Raw genomic sequence first — 21,409 nt, 5'->3', positions numbered from 1 at the left:
GCATTTATTAAATGATCCAAAAATTAGTATCAAGGATTTATTAGACTGTTTGTACCTGTCAAATTTTGTACAAAGCTATTTTAACCCTTTTTTTTTTACAATTATTTTATTGTCAGACTTACTTTTAAAATACAACTAGTGCTGTCACTGAATACACTAATATAAAACAATATTTACTTTTAAAGACTTAGTTTCATTTAATTAAAAATAACATAAATAAAAGTTATCTGACATTTGTTTCATATAATGAACAAAATAATAGATTCTATTCAACTAGTTTTTGTGAAAACCAATTTTTAAACAAAGATACTGCCGGCAAAAAAGCTCTAATCTAATTTTAAACACTTTTTATACAGTTTTTTACTCTTGTTTTAACTAGTTGTCTAAAAGAATCCGATGCCCAATCCATAGAATATTAAGAACCACTTCAGATATTTTTTTGAAAAACAAATTTAAATATAGGTCTGGCTGAGTATCTTTTAAAAAAAGGTTGATGTGTTTCTGATCCGATCTCAATTTAGATTAAAATTTCAGATCCAGCCAAACCTATTTTTATATTGAACTCCACAGAATCCAGAACTTTAATCTGGATTAAGATCGACCGAAACTGCATAGAACTTTTTTTTGGAAATCTAGCCAGATACTAATTTGAACATTTCATTGTCAAAATCTGCTCTGCTCAGGATTTTTATGTCTAGTATTTTAGAACAGTACTTTTAATCAATCATTTTGATTTTCTAATGATAAATAAAATAAAAATATTTATAATGCATCTTTATTCAACAATAAAAACTAATAAAATAGGAAATATTATAAAACTTTGGAATCTAAATTCAGAGAACTATTAAAAGCATCAGATTCTTTTTCGTTTACTTTATTTAATCAAAAACATTGAAGTAAAGACTACAACAACAGGTGGAACTAAACATGAATTCAAATTCCAGTTTTTAAATAAGTTTTATCATTATATTCCACCCAATCAATTACTTGTCAATTTAATTTCAATCCTACCTGTTTCCAAACAATTTATTTTTATCAAAAATTTATTATTATTTTTGGTCAAAAATTTAAGCCATAGTAGAACTTACTACTTTTTTTTCAAAAACTAACATTAATCAATATTTGAAAGCTTTTAAATTTCATTACAAGACACTTACATTCAGTAAAAAAAAAATATTTTTTGAGATATTGTAACCTTTTTGAATAGTTTTCATTACAAATGTACAAAAAGAAACTTTATTCTATCAATTTATTTTTTTTAATATTAAACATAACTAAAATCTACCTCTTCCTTTGTTTTCAAGTTTTTTATTTTAAGTTTAATGAAAAGTTACTTGCAATATTTACAACAGTTTTTATACAAATATTTTTTATTCAGTGATTGTCAACTTAAGCTTATGCTGTTTCACCTAGAAGGATCTTCAGAGCTTTTGTAAGTGACAATAAAATGATATGAAGCACACAAATATATATAATGAGACTAGGTAATGAGAAATTAATTAATTATTTATTAATCAGTAATTACATGCTTGAGAAAATACAAGGGAATTTAATTTATTTATTTTAAAAAGAAACAAAGCAAAAACACCCTTCAAACAAAATAAAATCTTACTTACAAACAAATTTATATAAATAAATAAATTAATTAATAAATAGATAAAACTTAAGATATTATAATAACCAAAAATTACAACAATAAATAAAATAAATACCAAAAATAAAACTAAAAATAACTAGATCTAAAGTGGGGGCATATCAAAGTTAGTTTTTTTTTTTACATTGAGTGCTTTATCTCTGTCCGCTTCAGCAATGGCCATTCTTTCTAGATTGCAAATACAACAATTATCTGTTTTTCTGGGTACTGCTAAATAATATTTGACATTCAATTTTGGATAATTCAATATTACTTGATATAGTAAATTTAGCCAGGGCTGTTGATTGTAATTTCTCAAGAATGATGTGCTTGGATGTTGCCACCTTGTTTTGAATTAAATACCTGTAGGGCCAATGTATTCCTTATCTCTAACTTTTGCTTTATATAAACCAACCTTTTAAGAGGCATTCAACGTTAAATGGGCAGTTCATCTTATTTCTGCAGTTGCAAGTTCTATTTGTTTTGTTTTTAGCCTCTAAAATCTTTTTGTTGTGTGAATTAATGATATTTCTTAGATTGGGCAAACAGCTATTATGAGACTTTAATTGTGTTTTTAGTGAATATCTTATGAAATTTATTGTTTTTTGGAAAATGTAGACGAACAAGGTCCAAGAACTTTTTAATTACAATAGTTTTTTTACAGAAATGCAAAACAGAGGGTTGAAGTATATATTTTTCTTAATCTTTTGTTTTTCTTACTGTTACAATTCAAATCATTTTTGTCATAGTCTTTTAGCTTATCATGTTTGCTTGAAATTAGTGCTTCATTGTAATCTTTTTTGATGCTTTTAAATATCTTCTTGTTACTAGAGAGTTTGATTAGTCTGTTATTAATCATCGGACTTATGTCTTTTCTTATTATTTTGGTTTTGTGAACAGAATTTTTTAAAAAATGCAAATTTTATGACTAAAGCAGAAAATAGTTCAATTTTTTTAAGGTAGTTTTAGTTATGAGATTTTATATTAAATGCCTTTTTTAATTTTATAATGATTAATCTGAAAATTTATAAAACAACTATTAAAAAATTGTAGTTAACGTCTTTTTAGCCTTTTTAGTTTGCATCTACCTTAAGGAACTAGTAAAATTCTCAAAATTTGATAGCTTATTATCCCACAAAATTACTTAAAGTTTTCAAAAACTATAAAAACTAACTGGTATTAATAAAGTATTAGTAAATTATTCATTGAATTAATATAATAGTAAATTGAGAGAGGGACCTCAAATGCTCTATTTTTAAATTGATTTAGGAGTTCAAAATGATTCCAAAATCAATGTGGATAGTTTTAATAACTGATCTCAAACCTTTTCCTTTAAAACTAACTAAACAAGCGGCAGTGTCTTACTGTCCTTCTAGCAACAAAATAGAGCTTGTCTTTTTTGGAATTTGATGAAATATTATGGCAGGCAGAAAGGTGAAATTAGTTTTTTAGGTTAAAAAGTCACTGTGGAGGCAAGTTTAATTTACAAAACCACAAAGAGCTAACCCTACTCAGAGGACCTAGCTGAAGAAACTCAAGAAGCCATTTGTCATCTCAAAAAGCTAAGTCGTACATGGTTTTGGCTGCAATGCCAAAAAGAGTCTCCTCTAATATTTTTGAAACAGATAACAAAGCAAGCAAGCAAATAAATGTGTACATTCATGATATCATGATATCTTGGTCCCTCTGCCTTACCAGAATTCAATGAGATTACACCTGCCAACAGGACAACGCTCCCTCTAAAACCTAAAACAAAACTTGCTTTGTGCATGGGCATTTCCTGCAGTTTTTGAGAAAGAAATTGTTGCTACCTTCATTACCTGATCTTAAACTAATGAACTTTAGTATTTTGTCTATGTTGGAAATAAAAACCTGTTGCTCAGAACACACAACTATGGAGTCTCCAAAAAAACTTTAGCTAAAGTTTGGACTAAAATACTACAGAAGAGGTTGGGTGCAGCAATTCAGTGTTTCAAAGACAATTTGAGCAAAAAATTGCTGCTGGAGAAGGGCGTAATAAAAAAGATTGTGTTTTGTGAACCTTTGAAATAAATTAATAAGCATAAAAATGCCGTTTATTTCATAACTCTAAAAATAGAATTATAATTAAGAATAGAAATAAAAATTTTTATGCAAGTATTTTTTCCACTCTGTATATATTTTAAAATTTTACCACAACAAAATAAAACTGTTTATTCAAATCTCAGGTGTTTCAAAATTATAGAAAATATTTTTAAGGAACATCTTAACAAATGACTTTTTCCTCCATCATTACTAGCAACAGTTTAAATTTAAAAATAATAGTAAAACAAATATTATAGTTACTTATAATTAAATTAGTTTAGTATCTGCTCACTTAATCCAAGCATAACACTATTTTTAACGAGCTTAAGGACATAGGGGGTCCAAAATTATTTGTTTTACTAAAAATATTATTGGATACTATAGAAAAGCTTAAAGTACAAACTACAAGCCAGTTTTTATAGAATTAAAAAATCTTATTTAACTTTTGAGATATTGTAATTTTTATAAATATAGACAAACGTATGGACTGCAAATTTTTCAAGGTCAATTTTCTTGAAATTTTAAAATTTCACTACAAATTTATCTTATCCTTCATTTTTGAGCTAGAGACCTCAAATTTTCAAAAAACGTTATTTTAGAGTTTAAAAGACTTTGAATGTTAGAATTTTTAAGATGTTAAAAACAAAAATTTTAGATAAAAAATAAGTGGTTTTTTTTTTAAATTTATTTATCAAAAAAAAAATCATGCATTCAATCTTTTTTAAATTTAACAATAAACTTTCAGTGAATAATTGAAATGGATTGCTTAAAAATGAAGGAGGAGATAGATTTCTAGTGAAATAGTCTTTTTTTGCGCTTTTTGTTTGCACCTTTCATTAGGAACCTATTGAGGTCACCAACTTTGATTGCTCATACCTCGAAAGTAACTTTGAATTCTTTCAAGCAGTTAAAAATTTCTGATAGTTCAGATAAAACTCTAATTTAAGATCAACTTGAAATATCAAGGCCCCCTTTGCCCTTAACTAAAATTTGCAGATGTTCACTTTTAACTGTAAAAAAAGAAGGAATATATTTTTTGTAGTGTCAGCTATGGGTTTAGATCTTAAAACTTACAACTCAGAGAGCTTTCATTGCCATCATTAGGACCATCAAGCCACAAAAAATTAAAATACATAATACTAGAATTATTAAAACAGTTATCTTTTAACTTCTGTCAATAAATGTGTAGTTTTAAAAACTTTAAGGGGTCTGCAGAAAATTTAGTCAAAAAGGTTTACAAAACAAGTAAACAAATAACAAACTCTGAAACAAAAAAATATATTTATACTTTTTTTTCTTATATATTTTTTTGTTGTTAAAATCCAAACAACTGTTAACTTTTTCAATAAATTTATTTTTTGAACTTAAATTGAGTTAAAACTCCTACTTTTTAAACTATTATTACTCCTTAACCCTCCTCTTGACAATGAATTTAAGACTATATTTCTTAGCCTTGTTTCTTTTTACAAATGTACTATTAATTGTACGAAATTTAAACTATGAAGTTGTTTAAGTTTTAACAGGAAAACTTTCTTTATCAAAAATAGCTAATAATTTATCAGTCTATATGTAATCACACATTATTTGGTTAAAAACAGCAATTTGATAAATTTGTTAGAATTCTAATTTGATCAGTGCAATTGTATAACCAAGTTGCAGCAACTGTCATGTTTTAGGGGAACTTTTTATTTATGAATAAGTGTTTAAAAGTGCCTGAGCTGAGGTTCCATCAGACATCCAGGTGGCACACAATATCGATTCATAATGTAAACTTATTTTCATAGTTGAGCCTTAAAAATGGATATTCCACACCACAAGCCTAGCTGTTTTAAAACTTTTATTTTTACATTTTGTTCTACAAGGCTAGATTCTTGTCGACATAAATGTCTAAACATAAAACACATAAAACTCACATCAGCCATACAGTCGAAATTAAAAGTATGACAATTTCAGATGAAAGTTTTTTTTTTAACTTTGACTGTTCTAAATTAAACTCTTATATTTTTACTGGGTATTTTTTAATTTTTTTCAGGCTAAAAATTTTCAATTCTTGCTTTTTTAACTCAAAAATTCGTTGACTTAATAATAACTATGTACTAATTTTTTTTCGTATCTCAAACTATATAAAATATTTGTAAACAGTTATTACTCAATTTTATTGTTTTTTAACAACAAAAACAGTGCTCAAAATATTTGGTCCTAGGAGCTGGGGCACGAAAATAATTTTCGGTTGTTGAGTCGCACACTACTTGAATACCTGTTAATATCTTGTATAGGACCAGAATCATTTATTTATTTAAATAATGTATGTTTATTGAACAAAGAAAAAAAAGCGCTCAAATATTTGGTCCAAGGAACTGGTGTACGAAAAAACCTTTCGGTTATCGAGTCATACACCAGGATACAGTTTAAAGTCATGTCCAGGACAAATAAAATAAAAAATAAATATATATATAATTGCTGTAAACCATTTTAGGTAGGAGTGGATAATTACCAATAATAACTTTTAAATATTGAATATAAGCAATAAAAATCTATAACAACATGCTAACATCTGATAATATACAGAAATAAGTTTTTTAAACTAAACTAAAAACTGAACTAATTACTTTTTAAAACATACTGTATTAACAAAAAAAGCCACAATGTCTTATTTTTTATATTTGCTCTAACAACAACACAAAGAAGCCTAACTCAAAAAGTAGTTTTTCAAGTTAAATAAGTAAGGTATGTATAAAGTTGCTGCACAAAACTTTCTTTTAGATCATAAAATAATAAATAGTTACGTGTTGATTAATTTTAAGAGTTATTGTAGTCTTTATTGTCTGAACTATTAAAACCTACCATAGTAAAAAAACAACTATTGAAAATTTAAGATAAAGCTAATGATATCATTTGTGACTTTGATTCATTTTTCTTGAAAGTTGAGATCGATTCTTAAAAATTTATTAATATTATATTATTGGTATATTAATAAAATACAGAAACTTGAATTAAAAAACTGTTCACTAAACACAACTTAACAGCACTTACACACACTTAAAGCATTAGTACTCAATTAGAACAACTTAAATAAAATCTTGAACTATACTTGAGTTGTAGTAAACTTAGTTTTTCTTAAATCTAAACTCTTAAAAACACCCTAGGCTGTTACTCCTAGCTATCTTAACTACAACTGATAGTGTTGAGTGACTTCAGCCAATTTTTCTGATTTAATAGTTTCTAATTAGTATCATATAAAGAAAAATTGAAATATTTTAACAACATTTGGTATATTTTTGATGTTTGTTTATAATAGTATTTCTGATAATGTACTTTTTCATTCCCGTAGTATTCAGGATTTGATTCTTTTACAAATTTTAGTAAATAAATAATTGTTACACTTAGCTATGTTTTGCAATTTTATAATTATTTATTTTCATTTTATCAAAGTTTCAACTATTTAAAGCTAAAAAGAGAGGCTAAATTTTAAATGTATGTAGTAATAAAAAAATTAATCTAAATAGTAAATTAATCATCAACAAAGCAAAAGGAATTTATTTCTAGAAGTAAAATACAGGTTGAGAAAAAATTATTAAAACTGGCCTTATTATTAAAATGTTTAGAAAACCTTTCTATACAACAATGCATAAATTAGTCTTTTTTCATTATATTAGATGGTACCTGTGTTTGTTTTTGTTAAATAATTTATTTCAGAATTTGTGAGTTTAGTATAAATCCTGAATAACATATATTTTCAATCTAAAAACTTTCGCTTTTTATCAATATAGGTAGGCAGCGTTTTTAGTCGACGGGCCAGATGTAGAAAAATTATGTCTTTGGCGGTTTACTATCATTTCTAACTCGCTATCATTTCTAACCCGATCACTTCTAACCCGATCATTTCTAACCCGATCATTTCTAACCCGATCATTTCTAACCCGATCGCTTCTAACCCGATCACTTCTAACCCGATCACTTCTAACTCGATTACTTCTAACCCGATCACTTCTAACCCGATCATTTCTAACCCGATCATTTCTAACCCGATCATTTCTAACAAGATCATTTCTAACCCGATCACTTCTAACCCGATTTAACCCAATCATTTCTAACCCGATCATTTCTAACCCGATCATTTCTAACCCGATCATATCTAACCTGGTCGTTTCTAACCTGATCATATCTAACCCGATCTTTTCTAACCTGATCATATCTAACCCGACAATTATTAACCCGATCTGTATTAATATAATTGTTTAATATTGTTTTAAAATAAGGATTTGTTTTAAAAACAAATTAGTCTCAACAAAGTTGTTTTTTTAATGAAATTTAGTTAGTTTTGTTTAAAATAAAACTTAATGTTCAGATAGCTTTGTTAAAATTTAATTTTTGATATTCTTTGCTATTGGAAGTTTGTTATCCTACGCTAGACCCAGGCATTAAAATCTGGGCCAGTTAAACTGAATGCCACTTAACAAAGAGACGCAAATTTATATTTCTTATAATCAAAAACTATAGTTTTTTCTAATACTTATAGATTAACAGCAAAAGAATTTAACACTTTTGTATAATGCTAATTGACTTATTTATGTTTTGAAGGAGAAGGTTTTTAACAAACTTTGTTTTAACTTCTGAATAAGCAAGTTTAACATCAATTCTTTCATCGATCAGTGAGTTCCAATAAAATCAAACATAGCTGCACAATCTTGCAATTTAGAATTAACTTCCACTTTCTTTCCAACAAAAATCCTTCACTTAAAAATTCAGCTTAAATATTGAGACGATTTAGTAAATTGTTTCAACGATTTTAGTGCAGCAATCAGCAAAACAGTCTCAATTATACACTTTTTCATTAATAGAAGATTCATGGTTACTTTTATAAAATTCTTTTAGAACATATTAGAATGTCAGAATTGAAACAAACTACACAAGTTCATGAATAAAATTTATTTTTTTTCAAAAACCATTCGGATATACAGATCCTGACTTTCATAGTTAGGTTCTGTACATTTGTGCAACCGTTTTGTATTTCATTGTTTTCTTATCAATTGTTTTTGTCGTTTTGCCAAAGCATAATCGATACAATTACAATAAATATTATTGGAATTAAGGTACAGACAATTTAAAAAAAAATAAAAAAATTAAGTGCATTGACTGACCACTAAATTTAAAGTCCAAAGCACATTAGGAACACAGATTAAAAAAAACACCTATCAAAAGTATTGAAAAACCTTGTATTATTTACAGAGGAAAGGCGTTGCTAACAAAATCAAACTATAGAGTTACCCAAGTTCTACATATTATATCAATGGTTTTATAATGGTTTATTTTCATTAGGTTTATAAATCAATGGTTTATTTTCGTGGTAATTAATTATTTAAATAAAGTTAAAATGGATTAATTATTAAGTGTAGTTAATTAGTTTTAAAAACCATTACGAAAATTCTATGTCTTCTGTCTTCTAAAGATTAAGTATTAAGTTTTGATAGTCGTCAATGTAAGAAATATAATGAGTTTTGAAGCCATTAAAGACTATTCCGTACTTTTTCTTTGAAGAGATTTTAAATGGTTAACATACATTTTTTAATTATGGAGACCAGATTGGCAAGTTGCATTCAAATTTAAGGCGAACTTATATAAAATAAAAATTTTTAAGAATATTAATATCAGTATATATGAATCTCGAGATAATACAGTTAATAAAATTTAGTAATCGTAATTAGTATGGTGGTTTCATTTAAATTATTATTATTAAATTCTAAGTTCTTAAAACGAAAGTGTATACTGTTTAAATAGTCAAAAGTAGAGGTAGACATTTTTCAATATTTAGAACCCGTCATTTACTAGAAATTAAATTTAATTTTCTTTCTTTTAGCCAATGGTATTTTATATTTAAAGATTTAATAAGATATATTACATAATGAACTTAACTATATAAGTTAAGTGTCGAAAACTTATTATTTTGCTTTTTTTTTTCTTTCAAAATATGATGTATATAAAGAAAAACAAATTTACATTTATCATGAAGATTTAAAAGTTTTCAAATTTTAAAATTGCAAAAACAGCTTCTCACGATTAATAGTAGAAACTTCTTTAAAAAATTTATTGATATCTTTTAAAAGTTATTGTATTACAGGTTTCCAAAAACACAAGAACTTAAAATTGTTCAGCGAAAATGAAATATGAGTATAAGTTACTTGATTAATTTATATCCTTTTAAAATTTAAAATAAAATAATAAAATTTGTTTGTATTGTGAAACTCTAGTATAGGTTTCTAGAAAATTAGAGGTGCAAAAATCGTTTTAAGAAATTTAGAGGTCCAAAAAAAAACACCGTGAATAAAGTCAATAGATTTCAAGCTGGCTTTACTGTAATGAATAAAAAGTAAATATGTTGCGTGTAATAATCGTCTGAAAAAATAGTTGATTAAAGAAAACAAAAAACTTGATGTAGTTTTTATAAACATTTGCTTCTAGTTATACTTAATTTAACTATAATTCATTTATTACTCTATTTCAAAATGTTTTTCAGTACTTATTTCGTTTATACTTACTTTATTTTAACTGTTCATAATGAAGTAAATTTTAAAGAATTTTTGTCTACTAAAGTACTAATTTAAGTCGTAATTAAAACATTTTGTGTGTTATATAGATTTAAGTGAAGGTTTTAAAGAAGATTACCTGGGCGAGATTTGATTAACCTCGGACTTGTTATACAAATAAATATGTCTGTTTAATTGTTAGTGACTTTTTTTGCTTTAGGACTAAGTAAGAAATTATTAATGATGTGAAATCAAGACGCTCAATCGATGTACTTTTACAGTTTGTTATACGACATAACTGTTTTAACATCTAGGTTATACCTAAAATTCAGGCTTTAACACTTAATATACCAAAAATATTTAATTTCTACTAGTGTTTGTTCCAATTCCATTATCTTAATAGGCCTATGTAAGTTGTATAACAATTTGTAAAAGTTACTATAATGAAACTTAAAAATAACCTACTATAAATCGCTAGTACATTAGTCAGCAATAATACAACATTTAAAACAGACTTACATTGTAGTTGTGGAACCGTAATATAAAGGTTTTTGTATCTGAATATTACAATTGTTAAGGTTTACTTTTTAAAATTTGCTTGTGTTAAAATTATTATAGTCACTTGAATTATTATAAGATCCAACTTAAATATAGTTATAAATGCTTACTTTAAAATCCTACAAAGAATAGTTCAAAATATTGTAAAATAAACGATTTAGTGAATTGTATGGTATTAACCAAATACGGCTGTTAAAGTAGATTTAAAGAACAAAAAAATATGAAATAATGAAAAAAAATTGAAATTATGTGTAGGATGAAATATTAAAAAATAAGGTGATAAAAGTAAATAAAACTTATGTTTAGTTAATACTAAATTTAAAGTTCATACTAACAACGTTTTTTTACGTAACACAGGAAAATCATAATGTTTTAAAGAAACTAAAAAAAAAATACTTTAATAATTTTATAAGACTAGTTAGTTTTTTAAGCAATCTATATCAAAACTAAGAAATAAAATAAACAAGTAGAATGGGTTAGAAATGATCAGGTTAGAAGTGATCGGGTTAGAAATGATTGGGTCGAATTGGGTTAGAAGTAATCGGGTTAGAAATGATCTTGTTTGAAATGATCGGGTTAGAAGTGATCGGGTTAGAAGTAATCGGGTTAGAAGTGATCGGGTTAGAAGTAATCGAGTTAGAAGTGATCGGGTTAGAAGTGATCGGGTTAGAAGTGATCGGGTTAGAAGTGATCGGGTTAGAAGTGATCGGGTTAGAAGTGATCGGGTTAGAAATGATCGGGTTAGAAATGATCGGGTTAGAAGTGATCGGGTTAGAAGTGATCGGGTTATAAGTGATCGGGTTAGAATTGATCGGGTTAGAAATGATCGGGTTAGAAGTGATCGGGTTAGAAGTGATCGGGTTAGAAGTGAACGGGTTAGAAATGATAGCGGGTTAGAAATGATCGGCTCCCGTCTTTGGCAGACCGGAGCATTTAAATTTCGTTAAATTTATGAAAATCCCTCAAATTTCCAATTCATTTCAACGATATACTAATTCTATATTATTTTTTTTACTATATATAGTGTAAGATTAAATCTCCCGTAGATTTTACCTACCTTTTTGGATTTTTAATTTTTATTTCAGGAAATCTAGAGTTAGTTATTAAATATATTTTAGCAGGCCAGATTTACATGGTCGCAGGTCCGCAGCCTTACTTTTTGCGGGCCGGGTTCACTTAAGTTGTAAAAACATTGGCGGGCTGGTCATTATCATTCGCTGGCCGTAAGTTGCCCACCACGTAATCATCAATTAATCAAACATACGGGCCATGGGCTGGAGCTATCACGCCAAGCAGAAACCTCTGTCTCGAGAAGTAGTTTTCATTTTAAAAACAAACTTGAGCAAAGCAACTAACATTGAGTTTTTTTATAACAAATGTGCAATAAGTAACAATTTTGTATTCGTAGATGAAAGAAGTTAAAAAACTATTATTCCTATAAAATTTTACCTTTTATTAGTTGAATAAAAACTATTTAAGCTTATAAAATTACGCGGCCAGTTAAGATTTATTTTCTTTATGTGTTTGGCCCGCAAAAGACGTTTTCTTACGACCTGATATAGGTTTAAAATATATAAAAAACTAATAAGTCTGTTTCAACATTCAACAAGTAAGTTATATATATTTTATCATTATATTTACTTATTGAACTTATCTATTCTGAAGTACACATTTTGAACACAGCAGCTACTCGTTAAAAGTTTGTCGCTAAGAATTACTAGTCTAAGAAAAATCCCGAAGAAAAGTTTCTATTTTGGTTCAAAAATGCGTACTAAATAAGAAATGCTTTTTAAAATGCGTACTTAAAAAAAAATTTTATAAATGAGTACCTGTCAAAATAAGCGTACTCAAAGTGCAAATTTAACTGAAAGTGCGTAACCTAGAGGAAAGTAGAAGTCAGATTAAGTCAGTTAAAATTTTTAAAAGTCAGGCTAAATTTACAAAAATTTGAGTGGCAACCCTGCTGTACAATATAAATGATAGTATGTGAAAATTAAATTTTAGATGTACTGTTTGTTTGAAAACGCCAACTTTTGTCTTATAACAAAAAAAAAATTAAACAGAATATGATATATATATTTTTTTTTTAATTATTAATTTTCCTTGGTAAACTTTTGTTTGTTAATGAGGAATTACCATGAACATTATTTTTGTAATGGTTTAAGTTCAAATGTTTTCACGTTACAAAGTCTTGCAGAAAATTTTCAAAGGTAGAACAAAAAAGAAAACACTTTTGGATTATGTTATAAAAAGAAAAATACCAAATGATGAAATTTCCAAAAAAATTTAAAAGTTTTTAGCAGCAAAATTTCAAAGAAGTAAAACACTAAGGATAAGTAAGTAAGACTGTCTAACTTTTTTTTTTTCATAAGCTGTGTCAACAACATTTTTGAATAAAAATTGAAAAGATTAAAAGGGCGATAAAAAACAATGTGAAAAAGATGTTTTTCAACCATAAATTTCTAGCTACTGCTCTTTTTTCAAGACTCTGTGACTACGATTACTTTGTTTTTAGTTTTTTGAACTTTCTTTTGAAGTATTTGCCAAACTCTGACTTAGTTGCAAAATTCTTCTGCACAGCATGCTACTGAATTGCTACTGTTTAAAATACTTAAAATTCAATAAAGTTATAATTTAGTAGCGTTTGCAAAATGCTTGTTTTAGACAGCATACATTTTAAATGATTAGCAACTAAGTATTTTTTTCAGTATATAGAGTGGTAGTAGCAATGTACAAAACAGTTTAACTTTACTTTAAAATTTAAATTAATAATTGTTCAACTACTTTTTAAGGGTGGGAGTCACTTTTGCACGAGGGGACACTTAAGCACGAGGTAACACTTTTGTACGGCGACTCTTTTGAACGAGCATCACTTTAGCATTCAGGGTTACGTTTGCACGAGTGGACAATTTTGTACGGCGTCACTTTTGCACGAGTGGACAGTTTGCACGGCGACTCTTTTGCACGAGGGGATACTTTTTATTACCTTATCCCTAACCCTTACACTCGATCGGTAACTTTTTTTTTAATTAATTAATATATATTTTTTTATATTACTGTTACCACTAATCCTTACCCTCGGTCGCTAACTTTAACTTTTTTTTTGTTATGTTTATTGACTAATCTTTATATTTTTTTTTCTTGTTTTTTTTTACAATTTTTTCCCTTTCTATTTTTTTTTACTCTTTTGTAAAAATGACGCTTAGTGCAAAAGTGCCGCCGTGCTAAAGTGACGCTCGTGCAAAAATTGTCCACTCGTGCAATAGTGACTCTGCGTACAAAAGTTTCGCTCGAGTGCAAAAGTAACCCGTCCCCACTTTTTAACTATAGTTGTGTATATTTACGTAAAAACTTTTTCAATATACATACTTAACTAAAAACTATTTTTTTATTTACTAACTATAAACAAAGTAGCTAAAATGATATTCGAATTTAAGAACTAAGCACAAGCTCAAAACTTTTACATAACCTGTTTGGTTACACCATGTTGACATAATTGTAATAAATTACTTTGAATTACTCAACACTATTAAACAAGTTTAACCAGCAACGTAGCTACTGCATTTTGCTTTAAACTTTGTTATAGAATATTATTATTATAAATAAATTACATTAAAAAAACAAATGCTTTAGCTAAATATACTAAAGTTGATACTTTTAATTCTAAATTAAACAATTTTGACAAATCTTATGCTTTATAAAACTAAATCAATCACAACTTTTTTCTCAACTTTCGTTTTCAATGCAACTTTATTTTTAGTTTTTGTTTGCAAAGTTATGTTCGGGCCATATTTTTTTAGTTTTTACTTCATTTGTTAATCTCATCATTATTAGAAAACCTCTTTAGTTCTTATTTAAGCTCTAGATCAATCTAAAACATCATTTTATTTTAAGTTAAATAAGCTTAGCTAAAGATGTGCAAATTAAATATTATTCTAACACAGAGTTTCGGTGACAATAAATTGCGACCTATTCAAGTAAAATAAAATACTAAACTGCACATAACAATGTTGCTTATTTATAATGTTATTTAAAAACTCATTAATGCATGAAAATCTAAAAAAAAAACTAAAATATTACATATTTGAAAATTCAAGCTTCCCAGTGTATAATTAGGTGAAATTAGTACTAATTTTCCAAACGAATTGTATTAAATTAATACAATGAGTCCAAAAAACATAAACTGGATTAAGAACATTTTAAAAAAAGTTTAAAGATATTTATACCTTGATTTTTATCTAAATGGAATTAAAAACTATCTATAATTGGAATTTTAAGCCAAGTATTAACAAAACATTAACAAAACTTAAAGTCACTGAAAAATTTCAAAAAATCTAATTTTATTTAAGTTAATGAAATTTAAACGGATTTAAAGACTATCTAAAAAAACTATTTGAGTTGAGTTGAGAACTATCTAAAGTTTTTTTTTAATTTAAGCCAAATATCAACAAAACTCAATGAAAAAGTCGAAAACCTATTTTGTACTAGTATTATAATCTGATTTAAGTTTTGTCTGCTTTACAGTTTATTGATAAAAATTTGTTTCTATGTTCATTAATTCCGTTCTTTTGTTGATGCAATTTGTAACAGATTCAAGTATTAATAAAGCTTCTTTTAAGCACAACCTGCATATTATTGCTCCTGGTTTAGATTTTTCTCCCTTTGTAAATTTTCCAACTTAATTTGTATTTCTTGTTTCCATTTTTAGTTTATGTGATAATTTTGAAAGTTTGGTTGCTTGTTTGTACTGGAGGTAGTTTTTGTCGTTTGGTTTGCTGATTATTGTTGCTTGCTATACGTTTTCTTAGCTGATTGGTGCTTAGTCCAATGTATATTTTTGATGAATTGTCTGTTTTTATTGTTGCCTGGTAAATAACATTTTCTGCCCTACATTCTCCTCCTTCTCTTATACAAAATTAAACTAACTAAATCTAAAAGTTTTAGTTTGAAACTTAAACTAACTTACCGTAATTTTTGTATTTATTGTTCCGTAGCACCTCAGTTTTTTGCACTACTTCTATGATTACATCACTCTGTCTTCTGCCGCTTGTCCTCTCCTCGCAACCAAAATGCACATAAAAGCAGATAATCTTTAAATTGTCTGATTTAAAAAAAGGTGGTTTACGACTTCAACTTAACATTACTCCATTGTTGTTATTGAATTGTAGTGTTGTTAAAAGTTTATTTCCCGCTAGAATTATTTTTAAAATATTTTGCTTCTACTTTTTTTACTTAACAAAATGATTGATACTGTTGCTTTTAAATTAAATTTAAGAAGAAACGTACAATTTTTTCATTAATGAATATATTATTTTTATAGTTGCTTTTATTAAAACATTTTATTACACGATATAAGTGTCTACTCAAATTCTAAAACCTTTGTTTAAATTTATGTAAGTATAAGTAAAAACTAGGATTAAGTTGTTAATGACATTTTTTAATGAATGTTTTTTGTTTATTTGTTTAAGAAAGTTGCTTAACAAAGAGTTTCTCTTTCTATGAGCTCATCAGCATAAATAAATCAGAAAAAATAAGTCGTAAAGAACTTATTTGTAGATAATAACTGTTGTATAAAGTTGGAAAACTAAACTCATATAGTTTTAAACAATATGATTTAATTATTAAGAATTTTAATGAGACTGTGAAGAAAATTCTGATTTTTAGCATTATTTTTAAAGTATCTTTAAAAGATAAAAAAATGTAAAATAGTTCTATTAAGATACCAACTTTGAGAAAATCTTAAAATAACACCGTAATGATGTCGTAGTTAGTTTTTAGTAAATAATAAAGTTCAAAACTTACATAAAGAAAATGTTGTTCTAAAAGACTTTTGATGATCTAACTAAATATAACCCAACTTAAGTTGTTATATATTAATAAAGTAATACTTTTATTTAAATATTTAAAATTTTTATTTAAAAACTGTTTTTGCTGTTTCAAAGTGGGTGGATGTCAGAATAGCAAATTTAAGAATAGAACTTAAGAAAAGTTAACTGCTGACAATAAAAGCAATACATTTATTTTTTATTTCACTTGGAAGTTAATCTACAATATTTATACCATATTTTAAACTTATCTATAATTTCGATTTTTAAGATTACGCCTTGCTAAAATAGTTCAAAAAAAGAATATAATAACAACTGAGGATCTCCTTTATGTATTAATACGAGTGAAACATTGTTTTATTAGTAATAAACTGTTAAAATAAGTATTAGAAAAAAAGAGTATGAATAAGTTTAAATAGTTTTAGCCTACCAGTTATAAGGTTTTTTTTTATATGTTTAAGTATGAATAATTTAAAAGTTACATCAACTTTCTTGTAAAACAAAAATAAAATAAAAGACACACTAGAACAAGATCAGTACATACATTTACAACAAATAACTTCTAAGTCGTACGATAGATTGAGCTTGTAAAACATAAAATTATTATAATAAAATATATAACAGTATTTATACACTAATCTTGGTAAAAACTATGTAACAAAGTAATAATTTATTGCTTAAAACTGCATGTACACACGATACGGGGCAAACAGTCATAAATTGAAATACTTTAAACTATTTTTTAGACTAAACTTTACTGTTATGTTAAAATACTAACATGCACTAATAGTTTTAGATTAAGTCTAAAAAAAGTTGTGAAGTGCATTAAGATACGAGTTTAAGCAAGTTTTCAACCTTTAATGATAAGTTAAACATTTGTTTAAAGTAAAAAGTACTAAAACTACTATACTGCTGAAAATTATAAAACTGTTGTTTTACTTTACCAAAAACAAATTTTCAATAAGAAAAGTTTTAAAACACTCTTGAAATTTGTACAGTTAAACTTAAAAGAACATAAATTAACATCATCGTCAAAAACCATGGTTCGTGCGTGTTTTTGTGCATCAATAAGCTCGATTACTATTTTCTTTTCTTTTTACATTTTAAAGTATTATAAAACATTAAATCAAACACATCAAAGTTTAACAATTTAATTTCATTTAGTCCTTTGTCTTTGATTTGATTTTATTTCATATTTTTTATTTTATTTCATTTAGTTTTTGCGAGTTTAAACTAGAGATACTAAATAAGATTTACTGTTTGAAAAACTTTTCAAACTTTTAAAGCCAGGCATTTTAAAACAAAGTTTACTTTAAAACTTGATTTATAATTACGTCATAATATACTTTTTTTAAACTTTTTATATGCAAGAAAATTTTGAATTAATTCAGTTCTAGTTTAATTGCCTACTGAAGAAGAACTTTTGAAAGTACTTTAGGCAATATAACGAGTACTTATAAACTTGTAGATTTTTTTGTAAAATAAAAAAGACTTTTTTATCTAAAACGATTTTGATAAAAACAAAAAAATCACGAAGAACAACACACAACCAAGGGAAGATTTGAGATACTTAAAACTATATACCTTCTAAAGCATAGTTGCCACATTTCTATCAGAAGACGTTAAAAACTAGTTGAGCTTTGTATATTGTATTAAATTAAAACAGACCAAAATGTTTTTAATTAAAAAAAAACCTTTTTAAAACTCTTTATTTTGGAGTTCTAGCTATTGTACTTTTCTTTAAATCTTCTGAATGCTTTTGACCAAATAAATAATAACTTTTTTTATTGAAATGGTAAACCAAATATTTTTTTTCCCTGTTTAAATTTAAACACTTTATTCAAATACTAGTAAGATAGACAAAAATAATACCTAAAAAGATGATTTTTTTTTAATCATATTTACCATAACATTTTTGTAATACCTTTTTTTTATTAACCTTCAAAATAACTGGAAAGTTAAAATTTATTTTACTATTTTTTCTTTATGAACTGGCTTTAATACTTAATTTTACAGATAGTTTATAAAAAGTATAGTTTTTTAGTAGTTAAGTTTAAGAATTAATATTCTGCTGTTCTAAACAAATCAGAATAAAAACTGGTTTTAGTTTTAACTAGGTGAGGTATAAATAACCAGACCTCAGCAAGTTAGTTGCAGTTTATCAAAGGCCAAAGATATAAAGCTGGAATAAAAGGTATGGAAAAAAAAATATTTGATTTAACAATTCACAAAGTATTTTGCTTCTTTTGAACTATAACTTATTCTTACATATTATATTTATCTATCTTTTCTCTTGTCTGTATTTTGCTTATGAAGATGTAGAAGTATTTTAATTTTAGATAATGATACTCAGTAAAGATTAAATTTAAATTATCAAGTGTATATATTTATATGTAGTTTAAGTTGTGCTGTTATGTACTCACACTATATATTTAATCTTAATTTTTGAAATGCTTATGTTTGAAACATGGATTAAACACAAGTAGATATAAATCCAACCTAAAAAAAAAATCATGTATAAAAGTTTTAAGAAAAACGAAAGTTTCAAAAATTATGATTATATCTGTAAGTTAAATCTGTTATTGATGTAAGTAGTAGTATAAAAATATTCTTAAGTGGAGAATAATTTGTTACGTCGTTGAACTATTTTTATTGTTTTGTGTTTTATTTAAGCAGGTTTTTTTTACAATTTTTAAAACTTCATAATTTTTGTTCAACTATTTCTTTTATAATAAAAATAAATAAAGATTTATATTTTCTTTTTTTTTTGGTTACTATAATAATTAAAATATGTGGCCTGATGCCATAGCAATCCTAAAGACAGCTTTATAATCTCTATGAGTTGGATTGAAATCTGGGATTGACTCACAAAAAAGCTCAAAACAATATTTACAAAGAAAATAGTGTGTAGTTTATTGACCTTAAGGTCAGGCTATGGTTTTTTATTTATTTAGAGGTATTGGCATTACAACTTTTATATAATTTTCATAGTTATGCAGAAACTGATAACCTAAAATAATATATGATGGTTTTGATTATATCAACTTTGATTTTTCTATTATATATGGTCATATTTCAAATTTACATTTGTTTACATTTTAATATTTAATAGTTTAATATTACTAGTCTTAAGTTTAATTGAAAATTTAAGATATAAAAGTTAAATGCATTATAAGAAAAATTAAGGGAATAAGGAAGTCCAACATTTTTTTTATAAAATAAGTTATTGGCCTTAATTCAAAGCTTACAGAGTATACTATAAGATACTTTTTATAGAACAAAATAAAAATAATTTACTTATGAGATAAATCAAGTTTTGTTAAAAAACCTATAAAACCATATGAAGTCAATAATTTTCTGTGGCAGTTGTCTTAGAATTATAAAAAAATCACTAAAAATATATCTACTTCTTTTTTGAACTATTTTGATTTCAGTTTTTAGGAAGTTTACTTTTCAATATTACAAACAACTTGTAGGAATCAGATTAAAAAAAATAATTAGAAAAAAAATTATATCCAAAATTCAAGTTAAAGGCATAGGGGAGTAAATACTCTTTTCACAATTTGATATTATTTTATAATGATTTTTATAAGCTACAAGATGATTTTTACAGATTTTAAAAATTCAAAATAATTTTTTTTGTTATAAAATTTTTATGTTTTAATTTTATTTTAATTATGTTCTGAAATAATTTTCAAACTATTGTAAGGGACATTTCCTGAAAATTTGAGGTAGTTATCTCAAAAATTGTAGGAGATAGATCTTAAGTGATTTTTAGTTATTTTCCGTTTTAGTTTGCACTTTCCATAAGGAACCTATTATTGCCTCTGACTTTTACTGGCTATATCTCAAAACTTATTTTGATTTATTAAATAGTTAAAAATCATCTTGTAGCTTAGTAAAAACTATATAAAATAAAATTGTGAAAAAAGTTGTTTTAGTCCCCCCCATGCCATTAAAAAATATTATCAGAAAGTTAAAAAGATGTTTGTTTCTTCAAGTTGTTCAAAGTTTATTAAAAATTGTTCTTAAAAATTTAAAAAATAATTGCTCAAAAATTAAAATAAGAGATTTATTTTTAGTGAAATTGTTTATTTTTGCTTTTTTAGTTTGCACCTCTCATAAGGAACCTATTCAACTCACCAAATTTGACTGCTTATATCTCAAAAAATACTTTTAATTTTAACAAGCTGTAAAAAGTATGAAGTAGCTTAAATTGTTATGTGAAAATAAGACTAAATTTCAAAAAAGGTTTCCCAATATGCCCTTAACAATTATAGCCCATATAAAATTTAATTATATAAAAAAAATAAAATGATCTTGCTCTTATTTAGATAACATTAATTTATTGAAAAATTATTTGTCACAAAGCCAAGTATCAACAATACTAGCCTTAGTAATATCAATTTAAGTACCTTCAAAAGAAAAATAAAAAATTGATGAAAATTTAACTAAAGTAATGCCATAATGAATTGTAATCAATAAAAATCACATGATCATTTTTTTTTTGTACAACAATGAGAACCTTTATTCAACTTAAAAGTTTAAATAATTGAAAGTTAAAATGTATTTATGGAGTTGAAAACACTAGTAGTATAAGTCTTTAATGATAAATTGGCAATAATATTTACTTATATTGAAAAGTTTGAATAAAAAGTTAACATGTTATTAGTATAGCCCTGGTTGACAAAACAGAAATAGTAAAAGTGACATGATTAGTTTTTCTTAATACAAAAAATAAGAACTTATAAAACATAAAAAAGTCAATAAAATTAAAAAATAACTAAAAGCATGTTGAATCTATT

Source organism: Thalia democratica, chromosome 2 (genome assembly GCF_965202585.1).
Source record: "Thalia democratica chromosome 2, ktThaDemo2.hap1.1, whole genome shotgun sequence".
Taxonomy (NCBI): domain Eukaryota; kingdom Metazoa; phylum Chordata; class Thaliacea; order Salpida; family Salpidae; genus Thalia; species Thalia democratica.
Note: the sequence above shows the minus strand (reverse complement) of the source record.